The sequence below is a fragment of the Micrasema longulum genome, unplaced genomic scaffold, assembly GCF_059751315.1.
Source record: "Micrasema longulum isolate JH-2025_06_02 unplaced genomic scaffold, ASM5975131v1 h1tg001305l, whole genome shotgun sequence".
NCBI classification, from domain to species: Eukaryota; Metazoa; Arthropoda; class Insecta; order Trichoptera; family Brachycentridae; genus Micrasema; species Micrasema longulum.
Window position 1 is genome coordinate 134,476 of NW_028278492.1, and position 16,511 is coordinate 150,986.

The 16,511-nt window shown below is 31.6% G+C and overlaps 1 protein-coding gene across 1 annotated transcript in view; it reads left to right on the forward strand.

The window, feature by feature from the left end:
• The window catches only part of Sox102F (transcription factor Sox102F), a 58,800-nt gene that overhangs the window by 23,902 nt on the left and 18,387 nt on the right, over nucleotides 1-16,511 (forward strand). The gene's annotated exons all lie outside the window — the stretch shown is intronic.

Sequence of the window (16,511 nt, forward strand, 5' to 3'; positions counted from 1 at the left end):
GAAGTGACGTCATTAGGCGTCGCCACGCGCCGTGCACGTGTGGCTTGAAGATCGCACGATATACCGACCATAATACGCATTACATCTGCACGCGTGCTGGGCACGTGCAGTAGAGCACTTGTGGTTTGACCGCGCGCAGAGTACTTTAAAATTAGCGGTGTACCGACTTGTAAAAGGTCGATAATGAACGACATAACATAAACTTTTTAATTTATTATGTTTATGTATTAACAGATACGGAAAAATATTTTTACCTGGGAATTTTAATGTCTAGGCATTTCTGGGCCGTGATTGTGAATGCTTTTTTCATCAGTACATATCGAGACGGCATAATATAAAATCGACAATTATGTACGAAAATATGAATATTTAATACATCTTCGTTGGTAACCTGTAACTGAACATATTTATACATTAAAAATTGTACACCAAATTTTTTTTCATACAGAAAACTTAATTTTACTTTGTAGATAAAATTGAGGATAAATGTTAACTTCCGATTAGAATACGAACCCTTAGCCTTTTGTGGCTCGGTTATATGTTTTTTCACTGTACTAATTTTAACGTACTGCTTTCGTTTGAACATATATTTTCCTGGATTTTTCCATGACGTATTTGTTTAAGTATTAAGTCGGTAAATCAGTAAAACTGTAGCAGATAAAAACTGACAAAAACATTAATATGTGGATGTTGCTTAAGTAAAAAAATGTGTTGCAGTAATTTTTAAAATATACGAAAGACAGCGAATTCAAATATTTGTGTCAGACAGTCAAGAAATATGTTAATGAAATATGACAGTAAATTATTAGATATTAGACAACTTTTTTTAAAAGAGTCATTGACACATTTCTGGTCATGTGGCTACAAGAGCAGATTCCAGCAGAATGCTCGTACGAGATTTTCCTGTAATTTGAATTATGTAATACCGAAAACACGTACGCTCAGATAAATGTCTCTATTGTGGCCCCAAGAGTGTTCAATATCCTGGATGAACATATTAAATTATCCAAAACGAATGCCATTTTCAAGAGAAGTGTACAAGTGTGGGTTTTGCCCATCATCGACCAATTACAGCGCGAATTCGCCAGTAGTGCGGATGCATGTACTTGCGAACCAATATGCTAACAACATCGATGTCTTTTACGTGAGTCTTTTAAATTTAAAATATCAATGTATACGTTTTATATCAAATAGAACTTAATATTCTGTTTATATTGTATTTTATAACATTATGTACCTAGCTGCTTTAAACCTTTAACTGCATTCTTTAGCTTATTTTTTTTTTTTTGTAATTTTTTTTTTTTTTTGTAAAACCAACTAAACTTCTAAACACAGTTCTATATTTGATTTCTTTATATTGTATTTTTTGAAAGTTGTTTATATACTCATCTTCTTTTTTTATATCAACTTTACTTCTAAACATTGTTCAATATTTTATTGCTTTATATTGTATTTTTTAAATTTTATGTTATTTTTATACTCATGTTTTATATCATTCAATTAATAAATGCGTTTGTAGTGTCTAGAGTCGATTATTGTAATGGTATCTACGCAGGTCTACCAATGAATAAAATGACTCGCTTGCAGTCTGTATTGAACGCCGCAGCGAGACTTATTTTTGGAATCTCTAAGTTCAGTCATATAAATCCACTACCTTGGGAATTACACTGGCTACGTTTACCACAGAGGGTGGAATACAAACTCTGTTGGCTTATGTATAAGTCACTGCACAACTCTGCTCCGGAATATCTAAGGGAACTATGCATTCCAGATGAAATAGCTGACAGACGTCTTACGCTTAGATCAGCTACATCAACGTCGAAAGGAAACGTTATTATACCTCTACGCAAACAGCGCAGTAAATTTGGCGAACGCGCATTTGCGGTCGCAGGCCCTACGGCATGGAATGCTCTCCCAGCAGAGGTCCAAAACTTTGAGAGTGAAGTGATGTTTTGGAAGAAACTTAAAACCCACTTGTTCTCTAAATCATTTGAATAAATTCTTAGCATGTGGTGACAAAGTACATTATTTTTCTTAAATTAAAAAGTTAAAATAAAATATATATCTTTATTTAATCACTTTGTAAAGCGCCCTTGAGGTATTATATTACGAAAATGGTGCTATATAAGTTATCCATAATTATTATTATTATAACTTCCATGTATATAAAAGCCTTATGGGCGTGAAAAATTAATAAAAAAAATAATAAATACAAATATATAAGTATATATAATATGTATTCTTGTGCATCCTTGTTACATAAGATTCCACATTACAAAATGTATATTTATGTGGCTTACAAAGGCTACGATACAATCTGTTCGTCTATTTCAGACTATGAATGAAAGAACAAATGAATGAACCATCTTTGCAATTCATTTGTCAGCGAGATTAATCAAGTTTCCCGCTAACAGGGGAAAAGTAAACATTTTTTATCATTTTCTTTGATCAAGATCTGCCGACAGAGGAGGAAAAGGAACAGTGTAACTGGGGAACTGTTAAACTATTTTCTCATTCTCTTGTGGAACTAATTGTCTGATTACGAATCTCTGCATTAATACACGCCACTCAAAAATATTCAACGAATCTAATAGGCCGTTTAATCTCGGAATCTCAAACTAATTCTTGTCTTAACAAAGTGTTTCGATCATTCTCCGCTTTTCTTCATTAGTAAAAATAGCTTTTCTGAAAAGAAAGACAACAATTTTTTTATTTTTTTATTGATCAAAACTTTTATTTTTATTTTAGCAGATTCAAAATTGCGCGTAAACATTTGCAGTGCGTAGATATTTTCTGCGCCATGTTAACAGTGTATAAAATGCCTTTTTTTAAATATGGTCTAGAATTCTAACCGTCCATACGCTTTGTAACTGCAAGACGTGTTGAAACCTTACAACTTTTTTTGTATTTTTTAAATTTATTTCTTATATATAATTTGTGTACAAAACTTCATTGTCAATTTAAAAAGGTGTGATTGGGGACTAGACATCTTACAGTCCATGCGCTATGTAGCCGCAAGACGTACTGTAATCAAGCTTCTATTTATTTTAATTTAAATATGTCTTAATTGTAAACGAGGAACTAGAATCCCAAATGTCCAGGCGCGCTGTAGCTGCAAGACGTTCTGGGATATTTATTTATTGCACAGCGCCCTTGGGTGATTTTCGCAAAAATGTAGCTATGTAAATTATCCAACTATAATAATAATATCAGTATCACATGCGTGAGATGCACGCGCACATTATTTTATGCCCGCGGATCTAGTTCAAACATTTGTTTAAAAATAGGAAGCGTTCTAATTTATTTTTTTATTCAACCACAGATTTCGCCCAATTTGTGTATTAACAATATTGATAATAAATCCGTTTGTAGTGTCTAGAGTCGAGTATTGTAATGGTATCTATGCAGATCTACCAATGAACAAAATGACTCGCCTACAATCTGAATTGAATGCCGCAGCGAGACTTATTTTCGGAATCTCTAAGTTCACTACTTCGGGAACTACACTGGCTATGTTTTCCACAGAGGGTCGAATACAAACTCTGTTGGATTATGTATAAGTCACTGCACAACTCTGCTCCGGAATATCTAAGGGAACTATGCATTCCAGATGAACTGGCTGACAGGCGTCTCACGCTTAGATCAGCTACGTCTACGGCGAGAGGAAAAGTTATTATACCTCTACGCAAACAGCGCACTAAATTTAGTGAACGCGCATTTGCGGTCGCAGGCCCTATGGCATGGAATGCTCTCCCAGCAGAGGTGCGAGGCTGTGAAAGTGAAGTGATGTTTCGGAAAAAACTTAAAACCCACTTGTTCTCTAAATCATTTGAACAAATCCGTAGCATGTGACAACAAAATTAATTGTTTTAACTAAATTACAAGTATTTAAAAGCTTCAATTAAATTAATTTAAGAATAGAATCACTATGTAAAGCGCCCTTGAGGTATTTTATTACGAAAATGGCGCTATATAAGTTATCCATAATAATAATAATAATTGCGTCAAATCATGCACAAGATTTTGATCCATTTTCTAACCCATGTAATACAAGCATTAATGAATTCGGTATCGGAGTTTTCGTTACATACGAATGTCGGGAGATAGGTCCTAATACCGCCCCTCTGTTGGCCATAATAACGTCAGACGTGTCCGAGCATCTAACATGCAACTTTCATCTCCAATATTGTTGCCATTCATTTGCCTTTGATCACAGCTGTAAAAAATGACTATTTGTAATTAGATTGCTAACGTTATACTCGTTAGCAATTTGTTAATAAATAGATGGATTAATTCTATATTAGTCGATTCATAACGTACTTTGGTTTAACGAAAAAATTAATTATTTTTTACAGCCGTTTTGCCTAATAGGGGCATCACCTGTCAATCTGTCTATGATCCGTGTTGCTCCCATAGATTTTGTATTTCATAAAGAATTCTAGTACTGCAAGACGTGTTGGGATATTAAATGTACGGTTTTATTTGGCAACATTTCTACAAATTCACTTAAAAACTGTCCGCATTTATTATGTATTGTATATTTCATCACAACAGGTCAAGAGATCTAATTACAGTTGTGAATTACAGTACAAAACTCTCAGGCTTGAGAATTATCACATGTAATTTTAGTGATCTCACAGCAATTTGATTTAAGCAAAGCCATTTTAACACAAAACAAGCATGTATATTATTTGGTAGTTCTTTTAGCGGGCAAGTCGGTTTTCACACCAAAATATATTGGTGAAACAGGAATCAATTGTTTTTATTTACAAGATAGTGAAAATTGAGTTGTGCAAGTCATCCATTACTCCATTTAATTAATTAAAGAGGAAGTTCGGTGGTTTATAAAAATGTTAATGGACTATTTATTAACTAATCAGAAAACGATATTTTTATGTATCGCATTTTCATCACTGTGACTTAAAGCTTTGTATTTTTTTTAAATTCTCACCGAAACTTTGAAATAATACCACTCACGTCGTCACAGGTTCAAGTCAAAGAGTTTTTCTGACATTTAAAAGTAGAACCTCGTACCCGGTAATTTGTACTCGCTAAATGCCGAAATACGCAAAACGTTGAAAAACATGACTGGCCCTGCAACCGGAAATCTATTTATTTATTTTATTTATTTATGTATTTCACAGTTTTAAAATGTACAGAGTTAGTTTGTTTCAGGCTCCGACTTGCTAGGAAATTCCTGTGTCCTAAGAAGGACCTTCTTTTTTCCATGTGCTTTTTTTTATTCCACTAAACGATGCTTAATAAATTCAAAGAATAATAAAAACATTAGAAAAAATCAATATGAATATAAATTAGAAAATATGCAGGTAATAATAATAAAAATTTAATTGTGTTACAGTTGTATTAGTATCATGTTTATATACAGGTACATTTGAAAATAAGATTTTTATTTGTTTATTTATGACAAAATACAAGGTTTTTAAACTACACGTAATACATTTTATTACATATTTTATTTGTACGAAATATTCACAATCAGCAAAAGTGCTGGTATGAGAGGATATTATATATAATAACACTATAGTTTAAATAAAAAGTCGATAAAATAACATCACATATCACTCGTTACACGGGCTGTAAGAACTGTTTTATTTAGGTTTTTTTAAGTACGTACATGTTTTGTATATTTTTTAGATCATTAGAAAGTGAATTGTAAAAATTGATTGCTGTATACAAAAAACTGTTTCTTTTTCTGTTGATCCTAGGTTGTTCGCAAGTTAAATTATTTGATGCTCTTGTATTTATTTTATGTATGTTGTAGTTAAAATTAAATTTTTTATCATTCTTTATTTTATTATTTTTCACCTTAAATATATTTTTTTTTTCTGTCTAGATTAATTCCTCTAGATTGGGCATTTTTGTTATTCTATTTAAATCTGTGGTTCTAGTATATTTATTCAAACTAAATGTTACTTTGAGTGCTTTATTCATTGTTCTTTGTATTGATTCTTGTATATGTTTACTACATTGCAACCATTTTATTAATCCATATACAAAGTGTGGAAGTATAAAAGCATTGTATATCATTAATTTTGTACTTTTGTCAAAGACATCTGTTCTCTGTTCTCATTATTCCAATAATTGGACCTAGTTTTTTTTTAACTGCATTGATATGTTTTGTACATGCTAATTTTTCATCCACTTCCAAACCCAAGTACTTTACATTTTCTGCTTGTTTAATTTGCTCATCTTTAATTATTAGGTTAAGTTTTATGAGGTGTTTGTTTTTTTTGTTTTATTATCATATATTTAGTCTTATATTTACAAGTTAATTGTGGTGAGAAACATTTCAGTATTTTTTTTAATAAAGAAATCTTTTAAAAATATTTGAATTGTGTACTAAAGCGAACCGTACCACACATCCTGTTATTTCCACTACATCTGATTTTGACAGGCGTTCTTTCGTTTTATGAACTTCAATGTTCGTTTTGCGAAAAAGTCGATTGAGTGTGTCTAATACCGCTCCCCGCAGTCCATAATGGCGTCATCAAACATAGGTCTGGGCATATAACATACATCTTCCACCTCCGACATTGTTGCCATTCGTCTGCCTTTGATCACAGCTCGGGACAATTATCATTTCATCACAATTCATTACGATTCATCGAGCGGTCAATAAAAAGATTCACACGCGGCGCGATCCGCTCAGCCGGTACATTTTTCTGTTCTGCATCTGTCATCGGAAGCGCGGGAAACCGTAATTCGGAACTCGTAATACATACACTCGAACCCGATGCGCATGCGTCGGTAAGTCGCTTAATTCTGTGCCCAAACGAGACAAACCTTTTGCGAACTAATAAATAATAAAAGAGTTCGGTGTTTTTTTAAAATTATTTTTATTGGTTTATAAACTATCAAACTAACCAACTAAAAAAAACAAATATATGTCGTTTTACTAGCGCAATGATATTTTACAATTTTGAAATTACTCCGCCGTGACCTCACACGTTCTCGTCGGTAAATTCTGCTGACTGGTGAGTTGGCTTCCCGGAAACTGGAAATCTATCACAACACTCTTTTCATTAGTTGATTTGGAAAATAATGTGACGTAGTTCAAAGATTATAAAAATCAAATCAACACGTATAGTGTTACATAAAAAAATAATAATGAAGACTTCAAATTTATTTATTTGTACTTTTACAATGTTTGTATTCTTTTTTTATCCAGAATAATGTTCCATGGGAAACATTTTACAAAAAGTGAAACATGCCTAAAATTATTTTTTTAACAAAGTTAACATAATAATAATAAAAAACGCCATTAATCTAATTAACCGAATTATAATTAACGTAATAAGCAATATAAACCAAAATAATCATAAAATTCTAATTTTCATCCGAATAAATAATTGCATAACTATTGAATTGAATTGTTATATATAATTATTTCAATTCTCCTATCTTTACTATTTACGAAATTTTTTGAACCGGACTCGAATTGTGGCGAAATGGAGTTGCAATGTGTCCTGAAATCCTCGTTACTACAAACGTGTATGTACCTTACGTACTTTAAATTGAATTAAAGTTTTGATTTGAGACACACGTCGCGAAAGGTTAACCCAAATAATAAGACCAGGTATTTCGGTCTCTTTGTGAGCAATTTTGATTATTTATTTAACCTGTTGAGTACATTCATGTAAGATTTATTCCCTAACTCTTTCTCGCCTCGTAACTTGAATCCTCAACCTTAATGACTGAACTGAATCAACAATATAGATAGCGTCTGTTTTGTAGGATAACTGTTGTTTTCAAACTTAGAATAGAATACATTCAAACTTTATAACCAATCAAAGCTACACGCGGTCTGTTAAAATGTTCCCCATTTCCCGATTGGCCCGCTTTAACGATTTATCTATGGAGCTACTTTGTTTGTATATGGAATATTATTTCTTGTTTGGTTTTCAAAATTGTAACTTCTTTTCCCGCTACTCGTTAGAGTAAACAATCAACAAACGACTTCAAAAGAACGTCCCTGCTTTCATAATGAATAAAAAATAAATGGCCGACAGATATACAAAACAAAACCTTTAGCAAATAAAGGGGAAATAATATGACAGTAAAATAAATATAATTATTCAATTCAAAGGTTTCATCTCTACATTGTTTTATGTCACACAAAAAAGTTTTAAAAAATAATTAAGATTTTATTTAAAAACTATTTAATTTTATTTCACTATTAAGTAGGTACTTTTACCATACATTTACATTTCGATAGTTTATATAGGGGTATTTTTGTAAAAATCACCTCAGGGGCGGTGTACAGTAAATTTCCCACCACGTCTTGCAGCTACAGAGCGCATAGACGGTAAGAAATCTAACCTCCATTACATTTTTAAAAAATTGATTTTGAAGTGTTTTCGTTTAAATTAAAAAAAAAAAAAATGTACAAAAATAGCAGCCAGATACGCGTCCAACTGCTACAGAGCGCATAAACGGTTATAATTCTAGACCCCATTCACAAAATTTAGGTATGAGACAAATTAATAGTTGATAAAACGATACGCGTACGGAAGCTAGATTAACAAATGTCTTGCAGCTACAAAGCGCATGACCGGTTGAAATTCTAGACCATATTTATGAATGGGGAAGTTAAATGGTGGTTTAATTTTTTTATTTGTTAACAAACTACCATCAAACAATGCCATTTAAAAAAAACGTTTCGTATTATCAGCGTTATGATTTTTTTAAGTTTTGTAATTTTGAAATTACTCCGCCAGTTACGTCACAAGTTCTAGTCAGTGAGTTCTGCTGATTGATGAGTTGGCATCCCAGAAACCGGAATTCTATCAGGGTTTTATCTTTGGTTAATTCGGAAAAACGTATGAAGTAATTCAAAGTAGTTCATTTTTATTATTTTTTTCACACATTTTCGAAATACTTCACCGTATCGTATTCGCCAATTAAATGCTCAAATTTTTACCGCGTGCAAGAAAAAATATTAAATTCCGATTTTCCGTAGTACTGAACTTCCTTATTTTAAATCTGATGTGATTTTATAGTTGCCAGTATTTACACACGAAATATAGATTAACGATCGTCATTCAGCTACAAAGCGTACGGACGAATGAAATTCTAAAAACCTACGAGTGATTTAAGTAAAAAATAAGCATTGTTCAAAGCAGTAAATTAGTCAAGTGTTTGAGATAAAAATTGAACAGAAAATAACAAAATAAATCACCATAGCTGGCCAAAAAAATATTACAGAACAGATTACACAGCTTTGAGAAAAATCACATTTATTTATTTATTTATACTTTTACATTGTTTGTATTCTTTTTTTTATACAGAATAATGTTCCCTCACTGGGATGTCTCGTGCCGAGGGAAACATTTTACAAAATGTGAAACATCCCTAAGATTAGCTAGCTGTTATTATTAGCTGTTAACAAAGTTAACATAATAACAACAATAAAAAAAAGCGTAATTAATCCAATTAACCTAATTATAATTAACATAATAAACAATAAAAAACAAAAATAAGCATAAACAACAAAACTAATTTATATAGACCAATTTTAAAAATTCATTAACAGTGCATATATTTGTAGGTTTATCGTGATCTTACCGGGAATCCAACCCTGAACCGCCAAATATTTGCCAATTCATAAGCCCTCTAATGAATATTTCCGCTTGCTACCCCTTTCAGAAGAATCAATATTTCTAAACAATGCTGCAACTGAAATCTAATTCAATTGTCATCAAAGGAAACAATTTTATTCGAGTTTCCGATAATCGAATTGAGTACAGCGCATTAACCTTTCACCCTTCCAGTACTCTCTGGTTTACCTGTTTCCTCCCCCGTCCCGGTAAAAATAAAATAAAATAAAACAACCCCTAATGTCTAGCCCCATAAACAACCACCGTACAACACAACCCTTGTCTCATCTATTATGCTCTGTGATCCTACTAAGCGGGGTATGTTGCCACATTCAAAAGCCGTTTTAACAAAATCAAACTTTTTGCTCTTTATTTTTCCTGAAAGTATCGTAGCGTTGATAGAGCAAAGACTACTCAAAACACTTCTGTGAATATTCGAACGATGTTTGTATTTTATCAAAATAGACATCCTTACTTTTTTTTCAAAAATGTTCTGAATATGCCCAAACGCTAGTTTACACCCCCAAGGGAGTTATCTAGATTTTTTAATAATAAAAACCTTGATAACTCCCTTTTTTTTGTATCGTCTATTGTCTGAGTTTGAGTATTGTCTATTGTCTTGTTAACCTTAATAATAAGTTAAGGAACGTATCTTTGTTTTCGTTTTTTATATTTTACTTTTTGTGCTGTTACATTTTCACTTAATTGCCATGCTTACTAGTTTTTTGCTCAATTATTATTGCGTTTCTTAAAATAATTTTTAAATATTATTTTTTTTAAATCATTCTTATGTTGTTGAAATTCCATTTCGCGTTTTGAAACTGCAAGACTTTTTGCGATGTTAGCTATCATATTATTTTTATCATATTATGTATTTAGTTATCAACTATCAAATATCTCAATTTAGTAAATGGGGTCTAGAATTTCAACCGTCCATGCGCTCAGTAGCTGCAAGACTTCTTGTTATCTAAATTCTAATTTTATAATTTTGCTTTTTATTTCGTTTTTAAAATAGCACTTAAACTCTAAACTTCATTGTCAAATACAAAATTTGAAAATAAAAATGTAAATAGGAGCTAGATTTCTTATTGTCCATGCGCTCTGTAGCTGCAAGACGTTCTGTTATCTAGCTCATATATATCATAATTGTAATATATCATAGTTGGAGACGAGGAACTAGTATCCCAACCATCCATGCGCTCTGTAGCAGCAAGACGTGTTGGGATATTTATTTATTGTACAGCGCCCTTGAGGTGATTTTCACAAAAATGGCGCTATATAAATTATCCAATCATTATTATTATTATTAGCATAAAAAAACAATACATACATTAAAAAAATGGAACACTTAAGGTCGAACTTGCCAAAAAAGAGTCTTGCTCTTATGTTTGGCAAGCTTACAAAATATTATAAAAAGAAACAAAAAATGCAAAACAAAATAATACAATAAATAAGAAATTAAACAATTGTAAACATTGAGAAAATTTAACACTAATATTTTTTTTCTTAACAAATAAATAAAAACACAAAATTTATAAATTGATATATACAGGCACATATACATCTTTATGTTCAAAATACGGTTAATGTTAATTATGTCAGGAAGCGTTTCTTTAATTTATCCCTAAATTTTCCGTAATTTATTTCTTGACGTAGATTTTATGGTAAATTATTGAAAAGCTTCCGTCCTATATAAGTATAATGATGTTCGACCGTGGAATTTTTAATTCTCTGTTGGGAGGCTCTCTTTATGCACCTGGAGCATACAACAATTTCCGTAGATATCCTTCACTCTTAAAATATTTAATTCTTTGAACAGTTCGGTAGTTGAGAACAAGGATAGTTTATATAGTGTTATTTTAATCTTTTTTTTCTGTAGAACATTTAAGGGTCTAAGATGAGCATTAAAAGCCCCTTCCCATCCAACTATTCCATATTGAATGATTGACTGTACTAGAGTATAATAAACTGTCTTCAATTGATCCGTCGATAAGATACCTCTAAGCTTTAAAAATATGTGGAATAATTTTCTTAGTCATTTGCACATTGAATCTATTTGTTCTTTCAATTTAATATTTTGGTCGATTATTATTCCCATATATTTTATCTAAGATTTTTCGGTCAGGGATTGAGAAGAACAGTTTGTATAGTCCCACATTTTTTTTCGTGAGATTTTAGGTCTATTTTCATTGTTTAATATGAATGCTAGGTAGTGGGTTTTTTGGGAAAGACAGATTTATAAATTATTTTATATATTATTAGCTGAACTGGGCTAAATTATAAGGAGAGAGAATAAAAAAAAATATCTAGCAAATATGCATTTACCGAGAAAACGCATTGCTAAATTTAATATATTATTTTTTTAAAAATATATTTGGACCCCTGTATTTAGTAGCCTTACGTGTCATGTACAAGGCTAAGGTACTCGGAAAAAAAAAAGTTTTTGTTTGTCTTGGAAATGGGATGTTCGATCACTGATTTTGGTTTATTACCTTTATGAGTCCAATCACCATTGTTGCAAAGTTCAAGAACAATGGCGCGTGATAAGAAGTTATCTATATAGGTTTAAATTCAGGAATGATGACTATTGTCCATGCGATGATATTTCTTCACAGAGTATAGAACATCTGTTATTTCAGTGCCCATTTTTCAGTTTGCAACGCCATAATCTTGAAGCAGAATGCAGGAAAGATGGAATATCCTTAACAGATATCCACACTGTAGTAAAAAGTAATATATTAATTAGCGTTGCTGTAGAATACAAGGAAAGTCCATCAAATACTTGAAGATGGACACGTCAAAAGTAGGAATAATCGGCGTGCGTGCATAAGAAGATGTATGAATGTAGAGGAAGCGAGGTCTGTATGCCAAGATAGTTTGTTGTTGTTGTTGTTGTTGGCTAAAATTGATAAACTTGTCATTGTCAAACTGTCATTCAGTACTTGTTAACTATGACAAATTATGAGTCAATTTAAAACGCAAATAACTTTCCGTTTACGTTGGAACTTCCGAATAAAAATTATTTAGAAACACTTTTCTGCTAAAATGCAACGTTCCGTCAAAATTTTAAGTCAATCCTTTGATTGCTTTTCGAGATTTGCGGCCACAAACATACTGCACATATAACTGCGTGAAACGTATCCACGGAATAAAAAGAGGTTCCGGTATAAACAAAAACATTTATTTATTTTTGGAAGTTGTGTGTTTTTCGTTAGTGATACTCATACGAGAACGTAATAATCCGGTTTGTGACGTTATTAATGTCCGCCTAAATAAAAAGTAAGTTGTTTTATGTATTTTACTTAAATTTAGATTGGAACTGTATATTTATAATGTCTTTCGGTAAATATAGAATGTGTGGGTCTCGGTTTATGGGCCAGTGTGTACATAATTATCTTTGTCTAGCTTTATCGAGTAACGTCAGAACTCTAAATTACCGAAAATCGTGTCATAATAAATCGCTTTCTACCAAAGAGCTACCAAATTACGTTTTGAGTAGGCTCATTGTTTCGACGGAATTAAATTCATTAGTTAAATCTTACACCATGCTTAATCTCCTACATTAATAATAATGAAAAACAATTTAAGAAATAATTTATTCAAATTATAAAAATATTTATGGTAAATCTTGCAGAAAAGTGTACAGTTTTGTGTTTGTTAAATAATTGGTTCCACTTAATTTATTTTTAAATTTAAATGTCGTTTTGTCAATATTTCTGCATTAAGAATAAGAAACTGGAAATTAATAAAACTAGTATTAAAGTATACAATTGAAATTTATGTTTAGGCGTTTCCCAGTAAATAAATATCTCTGATATACATATAATATCACCGACGCTACGTAAAGGTTTTGATGTCACAGCGATTTTAATAATCACTTTTTTTCCAAATGATCGGAAAAAAAAATTCAATCCTAATGACTTCCTAGGAAGTTAAATCCAGCCTTGTCTTTAAACGTTTAGACTTACTCGAAATATTTTTGATATCACTTTTACTTTTTACTTTTTACTTTACTTACCTTTTTTATTTACTTTTTTGACGTCACTCTTTTCTCTGGTTGTTTGACGAAATATGTGGATTGCTTCTACTTTGATCAAACGAACATCCTGATTGGCGAACTAATTTGTTTACGCGTATGTGTTCAGTTTTGAAGTATGTGAGTATTTTTCCTACATTTTAGAAACAATTCAATGCTCATAATACAAATTTTATGTCAAAGAAAAAAGATACAGTACAATTTTGGACAGCTCTAAACTTCCCCATTGGGTTTGTCTAGTCCAGTACCGAGTGCGTTTTATCTTGCAAAAGGTCATGCTGTTTTTGATTTTGGAAGTTCTGTATGTCAGCAAATATAACGTTTAGAAAAACATCTTTTTCAACTAAAATTGTAGGATATTTCATGTTCTACAAACAAGTATTTAAGTATTTTTTGTAGAACGCACCTATAAAGAGCTGAGCAAAAAATCTGAAAAAAAACACCCAAAAGTGGTCATATTGACGCGCGCACAGGCTTACCAAATTAGAAAACGTTTTTTTTTATTAAGACCCTAGGTACATATAATATATCAAAAATCCAAAACAGAATACCTAACCTTTTGCAAGTAAACTCCATTATTTACGAACTTGTGACTTGATTGAAAGTAGTTTTTTTTTTTTTCATACATTTTAAAGAAACTATGCCGCACGAATAAATTTTCTAATTTTTACCGCGTATACATCAAATTTCCCGTAGCACTGAACTTTCTCATTTTAAATTTAATAATGGAGAACAAAATAAAATAAAACTTCTTAAAACGACAAGCTGCGAATCGTAAAAAACGGTGTTTGAATAGAGAAAAGTGGATCAAAATGGTAGTTTCTAACACAAGTTTGACAAGCTGCAGAGAGCCAAATAAATCAGCTAGATGGGCAAATCTCTCCGTAAATCTTCGGCAGTCCAGAAATCTGGTGGATAGATCTTTTTGGGGATAAAGGGAGTGACAGATTCCTGAAATACCGGAATCCAACATCAGCTGCTCGGCTAGATCGTCAAGATGATATTGAAAATAGAAAATATCATAACCGCAGTTTAATTCTGGAACGCATTCGTCTTCCGAGCAAATCAAAACAGGTTGTCTGGTGATTCAATTAAGTAATTAAGTAAGCTCTAAATATTGATAGATTTTTCAAAAAAGATTGAAAGCCTCGTTGAAAAGGGAATAATAAAAGCTAGTTATCTATAGAATAGGAATGTTCAAAATGTCATCGCTAGCTTTCGTGGTTTAAATCAAACGATTCATTAATCCATATTTTTTATTTGTTTTTTATGTATTTATCTTACGCTGTCTAAAAAATTTACATATTTATGTATAGTTTTTCCACTATGCATATTCTGTTTTTTGTTTGTAGGTACTAATTGTACCGTGATAAAAAATATACAATAGATTTAAAAATCGTTATTAATTTGCGTTATGAAAATAATTTTCATAATAAGTGTGCTGTAAACAATATGTTACAATTATTAAGAATTTATATTACACATATTTTGACCTTATTCCTTCATTCAAAAACATAAGTACCTCAAGCTAATCCTTATACATGACCAAACTTATTTTAAGACCCTTATGTTTCTGCCAAACCCATAAACAATAAACATTATGAATCGTTGCAAACAAAGAACTTAAACTATTTTAATATATTAAATAAAATAAGTTGTTGTTGTAAATAAATTCGCAATTGCGATTGGAATTCACGTAGTACAAATATTAAACGCGTGTTTTTACTGTACATATATTTAAGAAAATATGTATGGACGAGTTTCAACCAATTTTTTTCTGTCAAGTCTTAAATGGTTTAATTTTTCTTTTCACTATTTATAAATTTAAAAAAATGAAGACGTTCCCTAAATTTGTTGCAACATAGAGGAAAAACCTTTTTGAGAAGGGAATATGGAAGTCTAGACATTTACAGGGCTTATGACCTTTTATTGGCTGATTTAAATGGCAATTTCTGCCTGTGTTTGAACATTCGTATTTCCTCAACTCTTCCATCAGTGACTTTTGTGAAGTTAAAGAGCCGAAACCTTCGTCACGTGGGTAAAATTCATCCGGCAAAACCAATTCACTTAAATATCATACGCCTGAAAGCAATTTTTCAACTTTTATACTTCTTATACCAGTTGATTTAATCAACAATGTTTTGAGTATGTCTAAATGTTTGTAGTCAAGTTGGATTTTCTCCCTACGAAGTTATTTAGGTCTAAATTTGGCTAGACTTTCATATCCTCTTCTCAAAAATGTTTTCCCTCTCTTTTGAAACAAATTTAGATCTAAATAACTCCTATGGGAGGAAATCCAGTATATTTACAAACGTTTGGACATACACCGGCCTAATACATAAAACTTACCCTGTGCCCCGCAAATTTTTGTGAGATTTCATGTTTTATGAAGGGTTTCTTAAAAGCGTTATGATTATGAAAATACTCGGTTAAATCAACTGAAACTGAATCTGAATCTTCAAAACCAAACGTCAACTGCAAGCGAAACTGAGCGAAACCGTAACGGCGAATGGCCACAATCAGCCGTAAAAAAATAATATTTTAATCGATAAAGGAGATCCCTATATTTATCGATATTGCAAATCAGATGACAGCTTTGGAATGGTTCGAGTATTTGCTATTCATGGAACTACGAACAAGTTACAATAAAAGTCACTTGACGTGAATAAAATGCACATTTTTAGACGGCCGCTAAACCACGTAAAAATTCGGCTCCGGGATACAACGCGTGGTTATACAATCTCGTGTTTACACGGCTCCGGGATACAATGTGTTATTTTTTTTTTTTAATATATATACTAGGCTTGAATATTACATTCGCTTGCGTGTTGGCCCACTAAAGAGAAAAGCTATGGAGA